At 60.4% G+C, this 25,057-nt stretch overlaps 1 long non-coding RNA gene across 1 annotated transcript; it reads left to right on the top strand.

Annotated features, from left to right (window-relative positions):
* Positions 1-4,291: 4,291 nt before the first annotated feature.
* On the top strand, positions 4,292-23,618 carry LOC139018639 (uncharacterized). Its single transcript, XR_011472924.1, has 2 exons — positions 4,292-4,724; positions 23,363-23,618. It is a non-coding gene; the product is annotated as an uncharacterized lncRNA (long non-coding RNA).
* The last annotated feature ends 1,439 nt before the right edge of the window (positions 23,619-25,057 follow it).

Here is a 25,057-nt window from a genome sequence, read left to right as displayed (position 1 = left end):
TCCTCACTCATGACCCCCATCGCCCTGCCTCCCCCAGGCAAAGCGCAGGTGCTTCAAAGCCCTGTCGCTCTCGCCGCTCTCCTGACCCCGGCTCCTTGCTGTTCCCCCTCGGGCCTCTGTATCTGCCGCGAACTATGCCCGGAATGTTCTTCCCTCGACAAGCTCTTCGCCCTCATGGTCACTTCACCAGAGGCCTTCGCTGACTCCTGACGTAGAGGAACAAGCCCTCGGCCCCTGACCTCAGGCACGTCCGTCCTTCTACCCGTTGGCTTATCGCTCTGACAGATAATCCCCGCTTTGTTCTCTTCCTTCTTCCTCACTGCAGCGTAAGCGTCAGAATGTCAGGGCCTTGGCTTGGTGTCCTGGCAGGGCCACATAGAAGGTGCTCAGTATCTGTGAATGAGTGACGGGCGGTGGGTGCTGGGAGGTGCCGGGCTTCACAGCCCACGGAGGCTCCTCTGCCTCCACCTGCTGTGCAGAGGCACGAGGCCCAGCACCCCCTTCCGGCTCAGGGCAGCTTCCGAACGAAGGGAAATGGCAGGTCAGTGTTGCCGGCTCCCGTTAGCCTCCGAGATGCCTGCAAACACCCCGACTGCTGCAAGGACTTTTCCTAAACTCAGCAGCCCTTCTAAGGGGCGTGCCGGGCGCCCTGTTCCTCCGACCGGCTCTGTGGGTGTCTCCTCAGGGGCTCAGGGAGTCTACACGGTTCACACTTTTGTTTTCACATTTCGGTGACAATCCAAGGACAAAAAAGAAAGGAAATTAATTCTTGGTGTTTTGATGGCTGCCGTACGGCCAGGTGCCACCCAAGTGGCGGCGGCGTGCCGTTTGCATTATGTGTGTGGCATTCTTTTTTTTTCTCCCCAAATATTTTTACTTCTATTGATTTCAGAGAGGAAGGAGAGGGAGAGAGAGAGAGAGATAGAAACACCACTGGGGAGAGAACCACCGATCGGCTGCCTCCTGCACACTCCCCACTGGGGATGGAGCCCGTAACCCGGGCATGTGCCCTTGACCAGAATGGAACCGGGGACCCTTCAGTCCGCAGGCTGACGCTCCATCCACTGAGCCACACCAGCCAGGGCTGTATGGCATTCTTGGTGCCCGTGGGCAGCTGAAGCGATGGCCTATGGGGCACGGCTACAGTGCTTTGGCCAGGTTCAAGCCTCGGACTAATGAAAGGACAGGGTCCTCTCATTGCCACGTGCAAGTCCCAGCTGGAGGGCAGGGCCCTCCCAGCACAATCATAGCCAACAGCTATGGTTGTAAGCTTGAACCTATGGTCCGAACACGTGGCCCCACGTGCCTTGTGCTAGAGTTCAGGTGCATGTAGTTGAGTGAGGTTGGAACTCACGAGAATGCTGTAAACAACGTGGTCATGCCCCTACTTTGCCTCGTGGCATCTGCTATAAAATAAAGACACGGCTTGTGGGCGCTGGTGCTGTCTCCTCATCAGGGAGCAGCGTCCCACCGAGACCCAGCTTTCATTCTCTTATCTGTCTTTCCTTAATCCTTTCACCCGCCCCCGCCCCCAATCTCAGTTTACCTTTGGCCACAACAATGGCCTTTTACTCTTGTTGTTTAAACTGGGGTCTCTGGCCCTCCCCGGTTTAAACCGGGCCAGCAAGTGCATGAAGTGGTTATTATGAGCCGTAAGTAAAAGCTTCACAGAAGTCAGGCACCCAGCCCGGAAGTGCCCGTCAGAGCTGGGACTTGAACCCAGGTGGGGGCACACCTTGCTGTGTCCATCCTGAGCTCGGACGCCTCGCAGCCAGGAGGCCCCCGGCATCAGGCACAGACCGGTTAGCGTGCGGCTCTGCGCCTCCTCCCGGCACTGCGCTGTGCTGTGCGAGGGGCGAGGGGGACTCGCACCTCCCTTGCTGAAGAGTCTGCTCTCTCCCCGCTGTGTGGTGCTCCTGGCTTCTTCATTGCGAGGTGACTCGCCATCCTCGCGGGTTTATTTCTGGGCTCTCTGTTCCCTTCTCCACTGAGGCGCGCGTCCGTTTTTATGCGGGTGCCATGCCGTTGTGGGTGCCGTAGCCTCATGACGGAATTAGCACCTGGGAAGTGCGATGCCTCCAGCTCTGTTCTGTCTTTGTGTTGCTGTGGCTCTTTGGGGTGTTCTGGGGTTCCATGCGAATTTGGTGATTGACTGTTCTGTTTCCGGGAAGAACGCCATTGGGGGTCTGATGGGGTTTGCGCTGAGCTTGTGGAGTGCTGTGGCTGGTATCGATGACCATCGGACGCTCAGCGTGCGCCTGGCCGCGTGTCCTTGCTCTGGCCGCGTACAGCGTGCGCCGTGCGGGATTTCAGAACTCGGTTGTCTGTTACCATCCTCCGGTGCCACAGACCCGGAGAAACAGAGACCCAAGAACGGCGAGGGTCGCGTGGTCTGTGTTGTTTGGAGCCATGACTGACGAATCCATGAGCCTCAGGGTCTGGGTGGGAGACCTGAAGGCCTGCCCAGCCTCGGGGACTCAGCCCACCAGATAGGATCCCGTCTAGGGCCCTGGCCTTGGGGGGTCTCCTGTAACTCGGGGGCTGTTCAGTTTCAGGAGGAGCAGATGCTGGCTGAGGTCCCTGCCTCTGATCAGGCCGCCCCGCCCCTGCCCCCCAGACAGCACTACTCGATGCGAAAACCAGGTTTTCCAAGGCTGGCTTTGTGGTTTTCAAATGCACAGATGGCGGAGTGCCAGGACCCTTCCCGGGCATTTTCGTGTGTTAATGTCTCTTGTAACTTGCCCCCGCCTTTTCCCTGCCAGGTTTCTTAGGGGTGAAGTGCTCCCGGGAGGGACGAGGAGTGCTTTCCGTTCACGAATAAGCCATTGCTTATTGATGTTCCGACGAGACGCTGCTCTTGTTCGGCTTTGTTACACTTGAACTTGCCGGGAGCAGCACGCGATCGCTGTAACCAAGCGCCCGAGACGCGGCGTCTACGTGTTAGGTGTAGACATTCGGGGGGAGAGAGCACTGAGGAGGGTGGGGACGGACGGGGAGGTCATCGTACAAATGAAAACAAGGACGGACCCCGATCAAGCCTCTTCTATGTGTCAGGCACAACACAAACACGTTCTGTGACTTAACTCGGTGACTCCTCGTGATGACCTGGGCAGCAGGTGAAATCATATCCCCGTTTTACGGCTGAGGAAAATGCAGGTGAAGAAATTTGCCCACAGTCACAGAGAGCTGACAAGGGCAAAGCCAGGACCGGAATCCCGGCCGGCCGGCTGGCTCCGCGCCCTTCCCAGGGCGTCCGTGGAGGCTTGGTGGCGACACTTGAGCTGAGCCTTGAAGAATGAGACGCCCTACAGCATGAGGACGGTCTGCTTGGTGGCCCAGCGGGGGAGTGGGCATGGCAGACGCCGGCAGGGAAGATGGCATTGACGTCACGTGCAGAGAGGAGGCGCCGGCGGGCAGCGGGAAGGTGGTGGGCAGGAGGGAGGGGACAGATAGTGAAAGGTCTTAGCATCGAGGCAGAGCGGTCAGCCTGCACCTGGAGGGTCATCGCCTCGGACAAGCCCTCCTGACCTCACTGTAACTTAATCACTTCTCTAAAGACCCGTCGTCAGATGCGGGAGCTGGCCCTTCTCCATGTGAATTTGGGGGCGGTGAGAGGTCAGCCGGCTGCTCGCGGGGCGGCCCCTGAGCTCTCTGGGAGGCGGAGCGCGTTGGTTTCCGAGGCCTGGCTCTGCTGCCCAGCTGTCCTGGCTGGGCAAGGAGTCCCTCTGTGCCGCATCCCCACGGGGTCAGACCAGAATGCAGCAAATCCAGTGGGATTCCCTCCTGCCCTTTTTTTTACTGCTTGTAGAATTCCTTGCATAGCAGAGCCAGGAAGGAAGGCCCTGTCCGGGGACAGAGGTCAGGGCTGCGCGTTCAGGGCCCCCGAGAGGGGTCGGGTCTGCGAACCCCACGCTGGCTGGTACCTAGGATCAGCTCTGTCACCATCAGCGACTGCTTTCACCCTTGAGCGTCACTTTCTCCCGCCCCCGAAGCGTTAGCCACCGAGGGGAACGGAGGACAGCTGGCCCCTGGGTCCAGCCGGCTGCCCCCGTGGGCACAGGCAGGGGGAGCCGGGTCTGGGCCAGGCCTCCCAAGTCCTCCCTGTCTTGCTGGACGTGAGGGGAGAGGGGGTGAGGCCAGTGCAGAGCCAAGCCCAGGGGAGGGGGGCCACCTGCTCTTCCCTTCCTCGGCCCGTGGACTCGAGCTCGCTCCCTGGCACCGCCAAGCTTGCCATCCTTCTTACTGGAGTGGAAAGCCGCTGAGACAGGACTATTCCCTAAGCCACGTTGGAACACTTTCAAGAATAGTTTCACACCAAACAGGGAAAAGGCCAAGGTTGCACACAGGGCCGATCACCCACTTGGAGAGCTGGTTCCAGAAAGCGCACAGCACAGCGGAGGAGGGGCTGGAGCATTGGTGGGGGTGAGGGATGGATGGAGGCCAGGCGTCCCCCCTCTATGCAAGGAAACACCCCAAGAAAAGGGTCAGGAGCAGCCGGGCGGCCTTCCAACCCTCCAGGTACCGAGACAAGAATGTGGGCCTCCCCGGCCGCTCAGGGCATCTCCGCAGCCACCGCTGTGCAGACCTGCAGCCACGCGCGCAATCGATCTCCTTGAGACAACAAAGCTACTAAACACGTGTCCGGCGATCGGATCGCGGTGAGCGCCAAGCGGACGCTTTGTCGTCTAACTGCGGACTCGGTGAGGTGTGTGCCGGCCCCGGAGGTACGGTCTGAAGTGCTTTTTGTGCTGGGCGTACACGCTCCTTTTCTGGGGGAAAAAAAGTTTTTAAATTGGTTTCAGAGAGAGGAAGGGAGAGGGAGAGAGAGGACAGACGCATCAATGACGAGAATCACTGATTGGCTGCCTCCCGCGCGCCCCACATGGGGATGGAGCCCACACCCGGGCAGGTGCCCTGACTGGGAACCCATCCCGACCTCCTGGTTCACGGATGGCTGCTCGGCCACGCCGGCCGGCTGGGCATGTTCCTCTTTTCTAGACATGGCAGGTGGTTAATGTGGGAAAAGTAAAAGGCGGGGGTGGGTGGGGGGCGGGGGGCGGGGAGAGACACGCTTTCCCGTCAGCACGCTCCTGAGGTCTAGAAAATGGTTAAACCCGCCAGCAGGCCCAGCAGGTAACTACAGTGCTGGGCTCCTGGGCAGGGGGAGCCCCCCCCCACCCCGCCGTGGTCCAGCTATGGAGAATGGAATGTGTGTGTGCTGACCACGCCTGCCTGGGCCCTGGGCGAGGCAGTGGGAGGGGAGGCCCCCCAGGAGCCACAGGCAGCGGTGGGTGGGTGAGCAGATAAGGAGCACAAGTGCTTTGTTCTTCAGGGAACATTCCCGGGAGCAGAGGCAGCTGGAGGAGATGATGCGGGGCCTCGGGAGGCTGAGGCTCTGAGTGAACCATCTGCCCAGGCTTCCCGTTAATGTTCGTGGGCACCCCCAGCCCCACCACCCTTCCTGCTCCTTCTCACAAGTACCGAGGCCCCCGGGCCTTTGCACGTGCCATTCCTTTGGCCAGGAATGGCCTGCCCTCCCTTACCCCCTCCCCGGGCAATTATCCTTCAGGATTTGGTGCAACCCTCCCACCGCCCAAGAAAGCCTTGACCCTCCACTGAGTTGGGATCCCCTCTTTCTTTTTATACTTTTTAAAAGAGAGAGTGGAAGGGAGGGAGAGACAGAGAGAGAAGCATCAGTGTGTGAGAGATACGTTGATTGGGTGCCTCCCTCACGAGCCCTGACCAGGGCCAGGGATGGAGCCGGTCACCGAGGCACCTGTCCTTGACCGGAATCGAATCCGAGACCTTTCAGGTGGCGTGCGGACGCTCTGTCTGCGAAGCCAAACCGGCTAGGTCTCCCCTTTTATTTTAATCCCTTACCTGAGGATATGGGTTTTAGTGTGTGTGTGTGTGTGTGTGTGTGTGTGTGTGTGTGTGTGTGTGTGTTTGTGTTTGAGAGGGGAAGGAAGAGATGGAGAAACAGAGAGAAAGAGAAACATCCATCGGGTGCCTCCCGTACACGCGCACCTGGGGGTGGAACCCGAAACCTTTCGGTGTGTGGATGACCCTCCAACTAACTGAGCCCCCCCGCCCCCTCCCCATCCAGGGCGGGACCCCTTCCAAGTTCCCGATGCTCCCGGGACTTCGCCTCTGAGCTCTGCCTCGCCCTGGCCAGGTGGCGCCCAGCCCCTCAGAGGCCAGGAGCCTCCCGAGCTGCCCGGAGCTCCCTTCGCAGGCCCCGTGTCTGCAGGCTCCAGGGGCGGGTTCACCCTGCGGGGCCGCGGGGCCTGGGGCTGCCCAGCGCTGTTTGTGGCGGACGGAAGGGCAGAAGGACGGAAAGCCGTTTAGCTGAGCAGCTACCACCCCGCACCGTCCGTTCCTCGTGCTGTGTCACCCGCATGAGGGGAAGGTGCCGTGTGAGGAAGGAGCCGTGTCTGTCCAGGTGAGGACGCGGGGCTGGGCGAGGCTCCAGGGCTGAGAGGCAGTAGCGCCCGGTCCTCACGCATCATCGGAGCCTAAGAACCATGGGGGGGAGGTCTGTGTGCTCCTGCACCGCTCCCAGGGTTTCGATTTTGTCGCAGCGTTAGTATTAGTATTATTTCAATATATTTTTATTGACTTCAGAGAGGAAGGGAGAGGGGGGCAGAGAGAGAAACATCAATAATGAGAGAGAATCATGGACCGGCTGCCTCCTGCACGCCCCCTACTGGGGATGGAAGCCCACAACCCGGGCCTGTGCCCTGACCGGGAACCCAGCCATGACCTCCTGGTTCCTAGGTCAACGCTCAACCTCTGAGCCACACCAGGGAGGCGCATTGCTTTTTCTTGTGGTAAAACATACATGACAGGAAACCCTCCACCTTGGCCACGTTAGGTGCCCATTTCTGTGGCATCAGCACAGTCATAGTTGTACGACCATCAGCACCACCCTCTCCCGGCACCGCTGATCTATGTTCTGTCTCTGAATGTGGCTCCTCCAGGCCCCTCCTCCCAGTGGACTCTGTAGTGTGTGTGCTTTTGTGTCTGGCCAATCTCACTGTCACAGCATTTTAAACAAGGGCCCCTGGCAAGCCTGCGGGAGGGGCCTGGGCCACTGCGGGGAGATTCCAGGAGGGGACGGAGAGGGGGGGAGGAGGGGGAGGGAAACGCCATCCTGGCCCTGGCTCAGGCTTTTTTTTTTAATCCTCACCCGAGGATATTTTTCCATTGAGTTTCAGAGAGTGAAAGGGGGGAGGAGAGAGAGAAACATCGGAGTGAGAGAGACACATCAATTGGCCGCCTCCTGCATACTTGTGGACCAGGGCCGGGGTGGAGCCTGCAACCCAGGCACATGCCCTGGACTAGGAATCGAACCTGGGACCCTTCAGTCTGTGGGCCAACGCTCTATCCACTGAGCCACGCTGGCTGGGGCCTGGCTCGGGCTTTGAGGGCTGAGCTGACATGGATGGGGGTCTGGGTGAGTCGGGGAGCTGTGGGGCTGAGGCAGGAGGGGCAGGTGAGGGGGAGGGTGACAGAGGCCCCAGGTGGGCCGTGGCTGGTTTTGGCAAGTACTGCTCAGGGGGGTGGGTCAAGGCTAAGGGCTCAAGTGGGAGGGACAGTGTGTGGACTGGTCAGCTCAGGGCATGTCTGTCCAGGAGCTGTGGGTCCCAGGCCAGGATGGGGAGCGGACAAGGGAAAGCAGAGAAGGAGGGAGCCAGGGATGGGGGGCTTGGGGGCCACGAGAGTGAGAAAAGTCAGAGTGGGCGTCGGCCCCAGTGGGGGCGCCCAGGAGGAGGGGGGCCCAGGAGGAGGTGCCATGCTGCCCGGGGCAGGCAGCCATCTGCTGCCCGAGGTGGTGACTGGTGTGAGGGCAGGGGCCGTGGTGAGGTCCTCAGGAGGCTCTGCAGGCGACAGGGGGGGCAGGGGCGGGGGCAGGGGGGGGCAGGGGGCCGTCCACAGGGGAGAAGCTGAGGCGGGAATTATGGCAGACTTTTTGTGGGAGCACATGGGGTCAGTTTCAGGAACTTCGGAATAACTGTGTGTGTGTGAGTGTGTGAGTGTGTGAGTGCGTGTGAGTGTGTAAGAGTGTGTGTGTGTGTGTGAGTGTGTGTGTGTGTGTGTGAGTGTGTGAGTGCGTGTGAGTGTGTGAGTGTGTGTGTGTATTTAAGGGGGTAGGTTATGGAGGAGGCTGGGACCCCGTCATCGGCGTCAGAGGAAAGACTCACTGACATCCACGTTATCGCTGTCAAAATGGCCCCGACCTGCAGCGCGGACTCGGTGGCCGGGCACATGTGAGTGTGCACACTGCACTCCACTCGCCTTGCACATCTATATCCTATGTATATAAAAGCCAGTGTCTGACAACCAGGACGACCAAACGACCGGTCACCATGAGGTGCATTGAGCACCCCTCGGTCCCTCCCCTGCGGCCCACAGGCTCCGATCGCAGCAAGGCGGGTGAGCGGGTGGGCGGTGCTGCCAGCAGCGGCAGGCTACTGTGTGCGATTTCGCGCGCTGGTCCTCTAATTCTTGAATGAAAGTGCCGCCTCTTCCGACCTAAACTGCAGGTTTCCTGTGTGTCGGAAAGTTGGAGTGCGCTGCCCTGCACCTTTGTGAGGCCCCTCCGCGCCCCCACCTTGTGGATGGAGCTGGATCTGACCTCAGGCTCCCAGCCTCCAGGGCTGAGATAGGTTTCTACAGTTCAAGCCTCGCAGGCGATGGCGTTTCTTTTAATTTTTATTGATTTCAGAGAGGAAGGGAGTCGGGGGGAGAGAGATAGAAACATCCATGATGAGAGAGAATCATGGATTGGCTGCCTCCTGCACGCCCCCTACTGGGGATTGAGCCTGTAACCCAGGCATGTGCTCTTGACCGGAATTGAACCCGGGACCCTTCAGTCCACAGGCCAACGCTCTATCCACTGAGCCAAACCGGCTAGGGCAGGCGATGGCATTTCTGCCACAGCAGCTGGACCGGCTAAAGTGCCAGAGAGGCTGCTAGAGGCCTTGTCCCGCACGGGCAGCCCCACACCGAGCATCCTGCAGTGTAGGGGTCAGAGCCAGCGGCCTGGAAGCTGCTCTCCCGCCAGGACTGCATCTCCCTGGGCGGGCGGGCGGGCGGGCGGGCGCCAGTGCCACACCTCATCCTCTTCCCTGTGGCTGCAGGAGGTGGGCGCTCCAGCCCAGCAAAGGCCCTCCCAGATCCTCTCCCGTTTGGTGTAAATAAGATCGGTCCTCCTCCTCCTCCTCCTCCTCCTCCTCCCCTTCTTTTTCCTCTTCCTCCTCCTCCTCCTCCTCCTTTTAAAAAAATATTTTTATTGATTTAGAGAGGAAGGGAGAGGGAGAGAGAGATGGAAACATCAATGATGAGAGAATCATGGATCGGCTGCCTGCTGCATGCCCCCTACTGGGCATTGAGCCTGCAACCAGGGCATGTGACCTGACTGGGAATCGAACCCATGACCTCTTGGTTCCTGGGTCAATGCTCAACCGCTGAACTGCACCGGCCGGGCAAGATGGGGACGCCCTTTGACCTTGTAGCGGTTGACCCCGGTGGAGGAGGGCACCTGGGGCTGAACAGCAGGCGGGCGAGGCCCGGAGGACGTGCAGCAGGCCCGGCATCTGGTGTCAGCTATTCATTCTATTGAAATCCACCAGCTGGGTGAGCGTGGGGCTTGGTGCGAGAGCCGGCTCTTTAGAAGTTTTGTTGATTCCCTGAGAGAATAAAGAGATGAGAGATGGGGTTGGGCAGGAGACGAGGATCTGATGCAGACGGCCTTTCACAAGATTGCGGGCCCTGCCCTCCCGGGAAGGCCCACCCATGGGACCTTTCATCGCACGCAAGCGCATTGTGTGGCTGCGGGCCCAGAGCGTTCGGATGGGCAGCGGCGTGTACGCTGCGCTGTGTTTGTGGGTCGGGCAGCCAGCACCAGGGCTCCGTAAAGCCAGCGATTCGGGGTTAGGATCCGGCCCCAGACCTGGAGGGACGGCGCCCCTGCTGCCCCCGGGCCGTCCACGTGTGAACTCAGGTGGTTCCACACGTCAGCTTCTCTGTCCCTAACCTCTGCCTCTCTCTGGAACCACGTGTAGCTTTGCCTGTACCCACGTCATACCTGGGGGCACCCCTCAACCACCGCTCCTGCTGGAGTCTGGTTATGGGAATATAATCCCCATAGAAGGGCTATGACTCATTACCCTGACCCCCCAGTGGAAGAAGGTGCTGGGGGGCAGGGGCCATGTGCCACTTCCTATCTTTGAGGCCTCGGCACCGGCACCGGGTCTGACCCGAGATCAGGCCCCGGGAAGCGTTTGTGGAGTCGAATTGAACTTCAGAGGAGTGAACCGTAAGCCAGGATCTCGCGGGGAAAAGGGCAGATTCGGGCCACTGCGTGCGGATGGACGGAAGGCGCTGTTGCCCGTTTTCGCTGGGAACCGCCTGAGACCATCCCCGCCTCTCATTTTCCAAACCAGTGGCCGCTGCTAACATTCTTTCCTCCGTGTCAAAAGGCTTGAGAGTTTCAAGACGAATTCTTGGCATGCTGGCGAGCCACGGTGGAGACGAGAGGTTGAGGGTGTTGATTGCACGTGCTTTCTAATGAGGTCACTGCGAAAGCCTGGCCGTGGAATATGTGTTTTCCCTTAAAGAAGCGCAACCACATTGCTTTCAGGGGTGTCCCGTAAAGGTATTGAGCTGGGCTGCGCGGAGGGGCCAGGCTTTGCCTGACCACCAAGTAAAGCAGGTCTTTTATTTTTATTTATTTCTTAGAGGCCCGGTGCATGAAATTCATGCATGGGTAGGGCCCCTAGGCCTGGCTGGCGATTAGGGCTGATCTGTGGGGTGACAGGCGAGGTGATCGGCCACCCCCCCCCCACCTGCCTTGGCTGGCCTGGGGCCAGTGGGCAGCTCCTGCATTGAGCGTCTGCCCCCTGGTGGTCAGTGTGTGTCATAGCGACCCGTTGTTCCGCTGTTTGGTTGATTTGCATATTAGGCTTTTATTATATAGGATAATTGATTTCAGAGAGGAAGGAAGTGGGAGAGAGAGAGATAGAAACATCAATGATGAGAGAGAATCATGGATTGGCTGCCTCCTGCATATCCCCCTCCCCCAATCCCCCCCGCCCCCACCCACCAGGGACTGAGCCCGCAATCTGGGGAGGCGCCCTGACCGGGAATTGAGCTGTGACCTCCTGGTTCATAGGTTGAGGCTCAACCACTGGGCCACGCCGGCCGGGCTGTCCAAACCCTTTGTGACCACATCACCTTCCTTACACCTCCTGCACAGACACCTCAGTGGCTTGCTTGCACCGAGCACGTCTTTGCAACTAGCAATTGCAGTGATTGGCACAAGCAACAGTTAACCCTAGTGGAAAGAGAAAGCCATTGCCAGCGTGATGCTGCTGATCTCTCTGTCGGAGGAGTTCAGCCGGATCGCCAAGTTTCACTCGTTCTGCCCATCCTCGTGGCAGGTTGTAGAGAACAGATGTTTAATCAGAGCAGGCGGTTCAAGAACAGCAAAGCAGCCCGGCCGGTGTGGCTCAGTGGTTGAGCGTCGACCTAGGAACCAGGAGGTCAGGGTTTGATTTCCGGTCAGGGCACGTGCCCGGGTTGCAGGCTCGATCCCCAGGGTGGGGTGTGCAGGAGGCAGCCGATCAATATTCTCTCTCATCACTGATGTTTCCATCTCTCTCCCCCTTCCTCTCTGAAATCAATGAAAAATATATAAAAACAACAACACAAGAAAAACCAGCAAAGCATGCGGACTTGGAGTGAGAAGACCTTAGTTCAAACCATCCACCCTTTGAAGCTCACCTCACCTGTAAGCCTTAGTTTGGTCATAAAAATGTGGCTAAACCTGCTGGGGCTGGCTGGTCAGGACTCCGCGGCATCTGCAGACGAAAGCGTTGTGTGAAGGGGGCGGTCGCTGTGATTGTTGGCAGCACGGCTCTGGCTCTGTGATCTTCTGAGGTTCCCAGCCCTGCACCTTAACAAACGGATAGAAACTGCTGAGCCACCGGGCGTGGCAGCTGGGCTTCCACACCTGTGACCCTGTGACCGGGAGGTTGAGGCGCTGGCTAGAGACCAGAGATGAAGTGCCAGGGGGGGCGGGGGGGGGCGGGGGGCGCCACGGGCATGGGGCGGGGGATTGCGGGGACTGTGGGAAGAGAGGCAGAGCTCTGAATGCAAGACACTGAGGTCAGAGCAGATCCAGGGCTGGGCCGTGGGGGGAACGTCCTAGCGCCCTGTTTTGGGAAGGGGGAGGGGGGAAGACCATTTTAGAGAGGCTTCTGTGTAAAAGTTTCCGTGTCCATCACTCCAAGGTTCCTCCTGCAGCTATTCAGGAAATTCTACTCTAAAGTGACTCACTCGTTCCCCGAGGGGCTGGCCGCGCCAGGGCCCGCCAGCCGGCCGACCGCAGGGGCAGCCATTCCTGGAAGGAGGAGCCCGTCGGTCATGGGCTGGACCGTGGAGGACGTGTTTTTTGAATTCTCAGTTGGGAGAACGCAAAATACCTTTCAGGAATCGGTCCGCGGTCCTCAGGCGTCGTCCTCCCTCCCGATGGCGTGTGACAGGCTCCTGATCTCGCTGTTGGTAAACGGCGGCGTGGAATCCGGTTCCGCCGGGACACAGACCTCGGGTCCCTGCGTCCAAGCTCAGGGCGGGGCCCCCTGCCTTTGCTCATGACCCATGAAAGAAAGGTGTTCTTTGTGCCCGCTTTTATTGTTTTATAAAGATAATCACAAAAACCAAATTTTTTTTTAAATTTTTATTTTTTTGCTAATCCTCACCCAAGGATATTTTCCCATTGATTTTTAGAGAGAGAGTGGAAGAGAGAGGGAAAGACAGAGAGAAACATTGATGTGAGAGAAACACATTGATGCCTCCTGCACGAGCCACGACCAGGGCCCGGGCTGGGGAGGAGCCTGCAACCGAGGTCCGTGCCCTTGACCGGAATCGAACCCGGGACCCTTCGGTCCACAGGCCGACGCTCTATCCACTGAGCCAACTGGCCAGGGTGCAAAAACTAAATTATTTTCAATTGTTTTATACAACTCAATTATGTTTAAAGTGAAAAGTGCAGGTCATGTCCTTGAACCTGAGAGCCCCCACGTGGCCTGGTAGGCAGGCTCCCCAGGCCGAGTGTCTGGGACCCAGGTCTCTAGTTCCAGCTGCGGGGCCCTGGTCCCCCCTTTCTGCGGACACTGTCCCCTGGTCAGGGCACAGACACAGCGTCTGCCGAGTTGCTGGCAGTGCCACTTCCGTAGCCCCTGTGACGGCCTCAGTGACCTGCAGGAGGTCCTGTCTGTAGCCCAGGAAATATATTTGACCTCTGCTTGCCTCAGTTTCCCCCTCTGTAAGATGCAGGGTTTGGACCCCCGGTCCCTCAGGCACTCTTTTGCCCTGACCCGTCCGTGAGCCTCGCCGCCTCCTCCTGCAGTGACTATTTCTGGTTTCGTTTTCTGCTCTTGTCAGTTTTGCCCAGCAGAGGGGCTTGCCCAGAGGGGCGAGGTCAGGACAGCCGGGGTCACCTTGGGGCTGGCTAGCCCGGTGATCCGGACAATTGCCTGGCCCTTCAGGGCCTTAATTTTCTCAGCTGAGAAGTGAGGGGCCAGGCCTGTTTGATCTCCAGGACACTTCCTGGTTTGATACCCTGTGATTCTCACCATCTCCTTCCTCCCCGGGGTGACCCCCCTGACCCCGAGGGAGCAAGTCGGCACAGGGTGGGTGGCGAGCGTAGATTTTGGGGGGCGGCCTGGGGAAGCTGGACTCGCTTCCAGAGCCCTGAGTCAGTTGCTTGTGGCTGCCTGCGTGTTGTGCTTGCAGCGTTGTGAAATCCCAGAAGAGCGCCCACGCCCGCTTCAAGCCAAGTGCCTTCGTGGTGCATTCCAGCGCCATCCGACACCACAGGAGCCCCTCGGGGAACATCGCTCTGGCCCGTGAGCCCGGAGCCCCTGCTCCCTGTTCCGTGCGGGTTGGAACGGGGCTGGGATAGCCGACCGGCCCGGCTTGTCCTGGGCTCTCCCCGTCTTAGCGCCGGAAGCCCCAAGTCCCAGGCAACCTCCAGACCCCACCAGATGGCTGGCTCCCCTACCGATGTTTCTCTCCAGGGCCTGGCCGCCTTCCCTAGTGGGACGGTCATGGTTAAAGGAAGGAGCCGGCAGGTCAGGGAACCTCATTCACTCGGGTGCCTGGCATGCCCGTCGCCGGCCCTCCCTGGAGAGTCTGAGTAGAACTGGAGTGGGGACTAGGAATTTGCAGTGAATGAAGGCCCCCGGGTGAGTGTGGGCAGGTGGCTCCGGGCCACACCTGGAGAGACACACTGTGCGCTGTGCGTGGGGCAGCGGGGGGAGCAGCCCCTGCGGGTGGCGTGGGCACGCAGAGCATGCAGTGAGGGCTGGACCTGGGGGACATGTCCCGGCCACTGTTGTCCTCACTCACCCCCTCGGGCTCCGGAGCTCGGCTCTGTGAGCACAGGGTGCACGTGGCCTTCGCTGGGCCTGCGGGGCGGAGTGGCCGTTCCCTGCTGCCTACATCAGGCTCTTGTCTCAGAACCCCCTGCTCTTCCTGCTGCACCGAGTGGCCTCTGGCGGGGGGACCAAGAGGGACCGGGGGACCGTCTCTCAGGCCCTGCAGCGCTGACCTTTGGCCGGGGGGGGGGGCCACGGAGGCAGCCCTGCACTTGTCCTTGAGCAGCTGTCACTTCGGTGGCTGGCGAGCTAAGCCTTTTCCCAAGGTGACTCGTGGAACAAGGGTCCTTGAGGGCACTTGGCTCTGGGGTGAGTCACAGAGGAGTGGGGCCTGGGAGGGGCTGGCTGGTTCATGGGACACAGCTGCGGAGCACAGGTGGCAGGGGCCCTGGCGGGGGAGGGTTGGGGATGGGGGCAGGCAGGGACAGCTCTTGCAACCTTCAGCCGAGCTGGGCCCCTGGGGCGACATGGCCCACTGGCCTGGGGGCTCCACCGGCGGGAAGGGAGGCTGGAGTCAGTGAGTAGGAGAGGCGGGCACAGCAGTTTGGCTGCAGGTGACAGCACACCTGAGCGGTGGCGACACTGACAAGCGGGTCATCTTTCTCACAGTCGGGACGTTCCAAGCTCTGGTCAGTGTCTCGGGGGTCCTCTTGGCCTTCCTTCAGCCTCAGGCCTCCCCCCTCCCCTTCACACGGGCTGGTCAGTGGCAGGAAGCAGTGGCGTGACCATTGCCTCTGCTCCCCAGAGGGGGCAGGTCACTTACCCGCTGGCATAGAGCCGCCGGGCCCCGCAGCCCCGGGCAGCAGGCGGAGGGCGCCCTGAGCCCAGCAGAGAAGACCGGGTTCCCGCCCAGGCCCAGGCCCAGGCCCAGCGCTTACATTCGAGCTGGGCTGCTGGGCATCCACGCTCGTGACCTCACCTGCAGGGGGTAGGGCTGGGGCAGCTCAGCTCCGCCCGCCTCTGCCCCCAGCTGGCCGCTCTCAGGGGGACTCACGGGGAGGCCCCCCCATAGACACCCCCCCCCCCCCCGGGCAGCGTGACCCTGCTCAGGGACCCCTGCCGAGGACAGCGTGCTCCTCACCGCCGCCTGGGCCCTCCTGCTGGCTTCGTTCTCCCTGGTTTGGGGAAGGGTGGCCAGGGCCCAGCCGGAGGACGGGAGCCAGCCTGCTGCTCTGTTTGCTCAGATGGTAGCTATGGCGGCCGCGGGAAGCAGACGGGAGTCTGAGGCCGCCCGGGAGCCGCGAGTCCCCCTTTACAGCTGGTGTCTGTCTGCGCAGGAGGCGGAGAACGCCGCATCACGTTAAGATGAATCATAGCCCCAACAGGGAGAAAAAGTGCCTTTTTAAGAAAAAGTTCTGAGCCTGACAGTCCTGACCCGACGCTGCTGAGACTGGCACACACTCCCTGCGTGTCTCCCCCTCCAAGCTCCTTAATGTCCACCCACATCCCCTGCGGTCTCTGGTCTCCGGGGCGCACATCCTGGAGCGGACACGTCTCCCCCTGGGCCGCCCACTCTCTCTGGCCGGCGAGGCGCGGGCACGGGGGGGGGGGGGGGGGGGGGGGGGGGGGGGGGGCTTTGACTTAAGTGGGGCTTCCTGCTGGTCTCCTGAACGCGTTGGGGCGGTGGATGTGTAAGAGGCGAGGAGAAGGGCCCTTTGGTGCCACCAAAGATGCCCAGTGCAGTCGGCGGGCGGCCCGGCCTCGGGGGCTGGGGGCTCAGTGAGCGAGTCTGTAAGAACGTGCCCGGTTCCCCAGGCGACAAGTACGGCGCCTGCCGCGGGTCCGCTGGTGCCTGGCGGGAAGGAGCCTCAGAGGCGGCTGGGCCCTCGGCGAACCCGGGAGTCGCTGCAGAAAGGACCCGGCCCAGGGAATCAATGGAGGCGAGCGAGGCCAGGCCCAGCCCTTCCCCGCGGCGGGCGGGCGCCCTGGAGGGACGCTGCAGCTGCTGGGTGGGGCGCTGTCCGCTGGACCTCCTGCCGCCGCAGCGGGAGAAAGGAGCATCTGATATTCATCGTGTGGTTGTTTCCAGTTTCCTTCTGCTTTCGAGATCCTCTTCTGGGAGAGAACAAGGCCCGCTTCCTGGCGGGCGCCCGCCCAGCTGCGCAAGGCGGTGCCCAGGAGGACGCGATGGCCGGGCCCATGGCTTTGATCCATGTCCTCTGAGAATCGGGGGACAGTGGGACTCGGGGCCCCTCGAGTCCCAGCCTGTTGTGCGTGGTTCTATCCTGGGGCCTGGAGCAAGCCCCCCTCCCCCAGTCTCCTTTATGAGTATTATTATTATTATTGTTGTTGTTGTTTTTGAACGGCCCCTCTTAGCCAGGGAAGGACCGTCGTTGGTGTACCACCAGGGTCCTTCTGAGGCTGGGCGGGCACAAGGGCCCTCGGACCCACCGACTCGCTGTGAGACGGAGATCTGGGGCCAGGAGGCCACTCCCTGCTGCGGCGCCCCCCGCAGGAGGGGACAGTGTTGGGTTGGTGAGCTCGTGGCCAGGCCGAGCCCAGCTCCCGGGGCGCCCGGGAGGGGCCGCAGCGGAGGACGCCGGCTGGGGCGGCGCCCAGGACAGGGGCCAAGGGACGGGGCGGGGTTTCCTCATTCCGTTCCCTCTTTGCACGTGGCCGGTACTTGTGGATTCCAGGAGGTCCACCGGCCTCGTGTCTCGTTCTTCGCCAGAAAGCAGAGCGAACCCCAAGGCGAGCGAGTCACGCGTGGAAAGCGGCAGGAGGAGGCCGGAGGGCTACGGGGCTGTGGGCTTCCGGTCTATCGGGTTTCCGTGAGAAAGATGCGGGTTTTTTTTTTGTTTTTTTTTAAAAATATATTTTATTGATTTTTTACAGAGAGGAAGGGAGAGAGAGAGAGAGCCAGAAACATCGATGAGAGAAACATCGATCAGCTGCCTCCTGCACACCTCCTACTGGGGATGTGCCCGCAACCAAGGCACATGCCCTTGACCGGAATCGAACCTGGGACCTTTCAGTCCGCAGGCTGACGCTCTATCCACTGAGCCAAACCGGTTTGGGCAAGATGCGGTTTTTAGTGAGAAAACGGGCAGGTGGGAGTGAGAGGAGCGAGGGGGTGGCCCAGCCCTGAACGGGGGGAACAGATAGACGAGACCAGGACCGAGCGGCCAGGCTTGTCACTCAAGTGCCGCCATCACTCTCTGCTACGTTCTTATACCATTTGTCTCATAGATCTCCTTACATGAATTCACTTTTAAAGCCTTACATTTAATTAAAAAGACATCGTTATGTCACTACATGAATGGAACCTGGCATTTTCCTGACAAGCATTGAAGCAAGTTCCTTACCATTAAAATAGAGACAGTCACCAGGTGCCACTAGAATCTTTTTCTTAAAAATAGATTTTTATTGATTTCAGAGAGGAAGGGAGAGGGAGAGAGAGAGAAACATCAATGATGGGAATCACTGATCAGCTGCCTCCTGCCCGCCCCCCACAGGGGATGGAGCCCACAACCCGGGCATGTGCCCTTGACCGGGAATCGGACCGTGACCTCCTGGTTCATAGGTTGATGTTCAACCCCAGAGCCATGCCAGCCGGCCGGGCTGTCCCACTGAAATCTCGACCACCCCCCGGGGTTTTTACACACGGGGGGTCTGCACGCATGTCTGATGGTGACGCTGGGGGAGCCGATGTTGGCAAGAAGTGAGGGGTGGGGGGTTTGTCCGACTGTGACCGCTCCCAGAGGCTCCGGGGGGAGCACCCTGCTGATGGCCAAGGGCTCCTGCGCCGCGTCAGCACGTCCGACGGGGAGTGATGGCGTCTCCTTCAGAGGCTGGTGGTGGTGGGGGGCTTGTGCATGTTTGTGGGGTGTTTAGAACACGTCTCATGCGAGATAAGCGCTCAACAGGCGTTAACACCCCCCATATCTGGGGGGCCTCTGGCTGCGGGCTCCCGGCCTGTTCGGGGGACAGGGCGGGACAGACAGGCCCTGGCTCCTTCCCGCCCCCGGTCCCCGCTGCTCTCCCTCCGCTGAGCCGGGTGCGGCCAGGGGCATGGCCGGCCATCCCGCGTGATTATAGGATGGACCTCAGATGTGGTCACCGTGTTAGTCATCCTGGACCATCCCGGCGGCGGTGGTGGCCGCTCTGCCCCTGGCGGCCCCGGGTGGGCTCCCAGGGAGGGCCACGCGTGCGCACGTGCTGGGGCTGTCGGATGAGGGGCCGCTGCCCCCAACGGGCCGGTGGTTCTGGGAGGCGGGAGCGGGGGATGCCTTCCGGGTTCCCGGTGGCACTGGACATTCTGCCTTGGGCCCTGGGACTTGACTTCCTGTTTGGCCTGGCACTTGTGGGCGCTCCCCCCCCAACACACACACACTTGGCTCTGACACATCCTCCCCCACTCTCCCCCCGCCCCGAGCTGTTTCCTCATCTGTAAAGTGAAATGAGGGGGTTGCACTAGATTGTATCCTGAGTCCCCGTCAACTTGAGAAAGCTATGACTCACCTCCAGCCCCCTCACTTTCCCTCCAGCCTCTGACCCACAGGAGAAGGGCAGGCAGGAGGCGCGGGAGGCTGTGCGTCCCCGTGTGGACCGGCCCCAAGCACACACCTTCCCCCCAACAGCACACACTGTCCCCCACAGCACACACCTTCCCCCCCACAGCACACACCTTCCCCCCAACAGCACACACTGTCCCCCACAGCACACACCTTCCCCCCCACAGCACACACTGTCCCCCCCACAGCACACACCTTCCCCCCCACAGCACACACTGTCCCCCACAGCACACACCTTCCCCCCCACAGCACACACCTTCCCCCCAACAGCACACACCTTCCCCCCAACAGCACACACTGTCCCCCACAGCACACACCTTCCCCCCCACAGCACACACTGTCCCCCACAGCACACACCTTCCCCCCAACAGCACACACTGTCCCCCACAGCACACACCTTCCCCCCAACAGCACACACCTTCCCCCCAACAGCACACACTGTCCCCCACAGCACACACCTTCCCCCCCACAGCACACACCTTCCCCCCAACAGCACACACTGTCCCCCACAGCACACACCTTCCCCCCCACAGCACACACTGTCCCCCCCACAGCACACACCTTCCCCCCAACAGCACACACTGTCCCCCACAGCACACACCTTCCCCCCCACAGCACACACCTTCCCCCCAACAGCACACACTGTTCCCCACAGCACACACCTTCCCCCCCACAGCACACACCTTCCCCCCAACAGCACACACTGTCCCCCACAGCACACACCTTCCCCCCAACAGCACACACTGTCCCCCACAGCACACACCTTCCCCCCCACAGCACACACTGTCCCCCACAGCACACACCGTCCCCCCCCACAGCACACACTGTCCCCCACAGCACACACCTTCCCCCCCACAGCACACACTGTCCCCCACAGCACACACTGTCCCCCCCACAGCACACACCTTCCCCTCCACAGCACACACTGTCCCCCCCACAGCACACACCTTCCCCTCCACAGCACACACTGTCCCCCCCCACAGCACACACCTTCCCCTCCACAGCACACACTGTCCCCCACAGCACACACCTTCCCCCCCACAGCACACACCGTCCCCCACAGTACACTGTCCCCCACAGCACGCACTGGCTGGCGCACACACTCTCTCTCTCTCTCTCTCTCTGTCTGGCCCACAGTGCCCGGGTGCTGAGCTGAGCGTTCCTGCCTCAGGGGAGATAGAAGGACTAAAAGATTTAAAAGGCAAATGCATGACAAAGGCCCTACAGGTGAGAGATGGTTTGGCAAATGGTGACGGAGGGAGAATTCAGGGAGCAAAGAAAATGCACGGGAAGCAGGTTGTTAAAGGTGGAGGAGGAAAGAAGTGGCCGGGACCGGAGGAAGTGTCTGCAAAGTGATCATAGCTGGGGTTGGCACGCGAAGCTGCCCGCCAGCCGAGAGCGCGAACCAGCGTGTGTGTGCACGTGTGTGTGTGCATGTGAGCGTGTGTATGTATGTGTGTGCGTGCGCGTGCACGTGTGTGTGCTCGTGGCGCTATCCCCCCATCTCCTTCCGGGTGCACTTTGGAGGATGTCCCCTCTTCGGGGCTCCTCTATGGGCTCAGCGGAGCCGCCGGGCAGCGATGGGCCTGTGGGGCCACAGGGGCCTCGGATAACCGGCCGCTGGCCCGAGACGCAGGCGTCGCCATCACGGGAGCGCTGTCCTGAGTCCGTCGGGGTGTTTTCCTACCAGACGATGCTCCTTGTTGAAATGGCAGTGAGTTGGGATGCCCAAGTCCAGAGGAAGGTGCCAGAAAAGCCAGCGTCCGAGAAACTGACCCGGCGGGCGCTGTGACACCCGGCACAGGGAGCATCGTCCACAGCGTTGTGGTCTCGGTGGGTGGTGTGGGGGGGGTGGCCTGGAAACACCGGGACTTGGTAAAGCCTATGACTGCCTAACCACTGTCCCGCCGCACACCCGCAACTAATACAGAACGACACGGAACGCCAGTCACAACTGGAAATGCAATTAAAGAAGAAATGGACACAGAATGTCTCAGGACCCTGGGGGTGGGCATGCCTTCCAAAACAAGACTAAAAAACACCCCCCCAAAAACCAGTACTTTGGGCTTCAGCAAAATTAGACGTGTCCCTTCCCCACGAGGAGGCAGGCTCAGCCTCGGAGACACTGTCTGCAGTAAATGCATCCGACAGGCCCTGCCGGGCAGCTCGCGGCCGGGCGTCGTCCCAATGAGCCAGGGTTCCGAGTTCGATCCCCCATCAGGGACAGCAAGCAACAACCAGTGAGCGCGCACATAAGCGGAACAACAAATCTCTCTCTCTCTCTCTCTCTCTCTCAAACAAATAAAAAAAGGAACAGGTTTTAAAAAATATATATCTGACCAAGCATTCATTTCCAGAATCTATGCGAAAACCCCTAGGCCTCTGGCCCAGTAAACACGGGGCAAAGACTTCACACTCACAGACGAGCCTACCCAGGCGGCCACTGGACTCTGAGCAGGCGCCCAGCATCACGGCTCCTCAGGAAAATACGGATGCAAGCGACGGGGCGTACCCTGCAGGCCCACCGGAACCGCGACGCTGAAGCGCGACAGTGGCAAGGGTCACTCAAGTGCGGGGCCCACTGGGACGATGGCACTGCTGGGGTTGAGGGTGGGGGTGGGGGGAGGGCGCAGCTGGGGGAAGGTGCTCGGCAGATTCTGTTAAAGCGAGAGACGGGCTGACCCGGTGACCTAGCAAATCCACCCCAGGCCGTGTACACGCTCACGAGAGCAGCGCCCGTGCCCACGCACAGGTCGGTCCCGGAATGTTCAAAGGGCTTGGCTCCAAACCTCAGACACCCCACAGTCCCATCAACAGAAGACTGAGAAGCCAACCGTGGCACGTTCATCCCGCGGAGCACCGCCAAGGCCTCAGACGGCAGCCGCCCGAGTCCAGTAACGCACGTTCAGACAGAGGCCCATGAGAGTGTGATGGTGGAATCTGCGGGGTACAGACTGAGCGGTGCATGAGGGAACCTGTGTGCCTGGGGGGGGGGGGACGTGGGGGGAGGTGCTAGAAATAGTCCGATCTGGGCTGCGGAGGTGGTTACGTAGGTGCATTCATATGAAAATGATCATTGCCCAGCCAGTGTGGCTCAGTGGTTGAGCGTCGACCTATGAACCAGGAGGTCAGGGTTCGATTCCTGGTCAGGGCACGTGCTGGGGTTGCAGGCTCCATCCCCAGTGTGGGGCATGCCGGAGGCAGTCGTTCAATGATTGTCTCTCATCATTGATGTTTCTCTCTCTCTCCCTCCCTCTCCCTTCCTCTCTGAAATCAATACAAAGTATTTTAAAAATATAAAGAAAGAAGTGCCCAGCTCAGCACCTGGGCACGGCAAGTGCTCCGGGAAGGGTGGTGTTGAAATGTCAAAGCTTCTGTGTCACTGAGCCCAGCGCGCCGGCCTCACAGGGAGGCTCAGCCGCTTTCTCCGCGGCTGCGAGCAGTTAGGCTGCTGGTTTCTCCCCAGCACACGAGCACCGAGCACCGATGCGGAAGGGAGGAGGGAATCTCAGGGCTGCGGGAAGGGAGGGGCCGGAGGGCACTTTCACTTGACCGGTCAGCAAGGAGGTGTCGCTTGCCAGGGCCTCCCAGGGAGGGTTAGGCGGTCCCAGGGCCAGGGGGGCCCTGAGCTGGGGGAGGAGGTGGCCCCTGAGAGCAAAGGGGGAGTCTGGGAGGCGAGCAGGCCATCTCGGTTGGCGCCGAAGGCTTAGGCAGGAACTCGGAAAGGAAGACTGGCTCCCTACGACTTCCCTGTAGGAAGCGAGTCTCGGGGTGTTGCTGAGCAGGGAGGGCGGGAGGAAGCCCTGGCGTGCACACCCCCCGGGAGGTGCTGGCCACTAGGCCCGGAGGCCAGGGAGAAAGGCAACGGGCTACACCAGGTTGGGGCGGGCGGATGGCTGGGAGGTGGATGGAGAGGAAGGTGAGGGGAGATGGGCAGGGAGGCGGGGACCCCGAGGTCTGGGCGCCAGTTCCCGAGGGTGTGAAGCAGAGAGATGTGAGCTTGGAGGGGACGGTGAGGGGACTTGCCTGCTGTCTGAGAGCCAGGGAGCGCCGCTATCCCTCCCGGCCCCCACTTGCTTCCCTCTCTGTCTGCATGTTCTCACGAACATGAACACGGCGTCCTCTTCTGGGCTCACCCTTTCGGGGGCCCCCAGGGGACACGCACTGGCTTCCCGCAAGCTTCCTTCCCACCCTCTCCCTGTGGAACCACTCGCATGGGCGGGGGGGGGGGGGGGCGGGGGGGGCGGGGAGGTGTGGCACGCCCCACGCTGGGCCAAGGCAGGGCCTCCCCCCCACCCCAGGCAGGGCCACCCCCCTCCCCAGCCCTGTGGAGCGCCCACAGCCCCCTGTTTAGGGAGGGCCGCTCGCTGTTTTGAATAACAATCTGCTGCTGTTGCTTTGCAGGACCTTAGCCCCTCAGGCGGGCCAGGAAGCAGGCCGCCCCCTCGGAAGGCCGTGCGGTGATGGGTGACGGTTCTCCGGTGCTGGTGCTGAAAGTGGGACATTACGCGTTGCCGTTGCCGAGCCAAAGCTACGGGCACCTGCAGCTCCTGGGACACCGGCCGCGGTGCCACCCGAGGGGACTCGCCCGTGTCACGGGGCCTCAGCTCCATCGGGGATGGTCCCCACTCACCCTCCCAATAAACATCTGTGCAGTGTCTGCGCGGCCGGCCTGGCGGTTTCTCTGCGCCGCTCCCTGGGGTCCCGGGGCCGTTTCTGTCTCTGAGGTTCAGAGTGGGGGGGGGGGGGGGGTGACTCCTGCCTCCAGTGTTGAGGAGCCGGAGAACCTCCGCACGTCGCTCCTTCCCTCCCTCGTTCTTCCCTCCCTCCTCTCGGTTCCTCCTTTATTCGTCCACAGAAGTAAAAACGGCAGTGCTTTTTGTTACTGATTTTAGAGAGAGGAAGGGCGAGAGAGGGAGAAACGTCAGTTTGTTGTTCCACTTAGCTATGCATTCCGTGGGTTGATGCTTGCATGTGCCCTGACCAGGGGTCGAACCCATAACCTTGGTGTATCCGGTCGACGCTCCAACCAGCTGAGCGACCCGGCCAGGGCCATAAAAATGCTTTTGTAACGTGTCAGTCAATGCATTTCTTTAGGCACATGATTTTTCTCAAAGTTACCAGTCACGGGGGTACAGTCTGAAATTCTTTTTGTTTTTAAATACATTTTTATTGATTTCAGAGAGGAAGGGAGAGGGAGAGAGAGATAGAAACATCCATGATGAGAGAGAATCATTGATTGGCTGCCTCCTGCACGCCCCCACTGGGGATTGAGGCCACAACCCAGTAGACTATGTGCCCTTGACCAGAATCGAACTCAGGACCCCTCAGTCCGCAGGCTGACCCTCTACCCACTGAGCCAAACCGGCTGGGGCCAATCTGAAATTCTTGTTCTATGATGTTAAATATCAAAAGATACTTTTCTGGGGATCTGGTTAATATTTAACATTTATCAGCATTGATATAATTGCAAAATAATCACATCTTGAAATTTATCACCTGGGCAAGGAATACATCTCCCGGGGATTTGCGATTTCAGGGAGTCCTGTTTCATAAGCTGATCTTATCTTCATCAGAAACGAGAAAGAGGAAGAGAGCGACGGTAAACAGTGAATTTCAAAGTTTGGGGAATGTGTTGACTTTGGCCAGAACTTCCTGTCCGAGAGGCGGTGCATTCCTCCCGGGGGTGGGCCGGGCGGGCCTGCGCTGGGAGCCAGGCTCATCTCCTGGGGCCACTTGGGATCCCGGGGTCCCGCCTGGAAGAGGGGGAGCAGAGGCGCTCGTCCTGTGACGCACTTTCCCGCCTCCTTAGTGTCTCCTTGGTCTCAGCTGTCCCACCAGAGGCCCCGCAGGAGGCCTGCTGTCAGGGCCTCGGTGCAGGCTCAGGTCTGAGTGACGTGTTTTCCTTTCGCTTATTTGGGTTTTCTAAGCTTTTTTCAAATGTGGGGCAAGATGGGGTCACGCCTTCCTGGGAACCCCACTCTCGAGAGGGAGGCAGATACAAGCAAATCGGAGGCAGGTGGGGGGCGCCCAGGACCAAGTCCTGCAGGACTCCTAGGCTGGCAGTTTAGCCAATGCACATGGGGGCGCCCGGTCAGA

This window comes from Myotis yumanensis, unplaced genomic scaffold, assembly GCF_028538775.1.
Source record: "Myotis yumanensis isolate MYYU_CA2020_CCGP unplaced genomic scaffold, mMyoYum1.0.hap1 SCAF_10, whole genome shotgun sequence".
Lineage (NCBI taxonomy): Eukaryota > Metazoa > Chordata > Mammalia > Chiroptera > Vespertilionidae > Myotis > Myotis yumanensis.
Note: the sequence above shows the minus strand (reverse complement) of the source record. Positions and strands in the feature narration are given on the sequence as shown.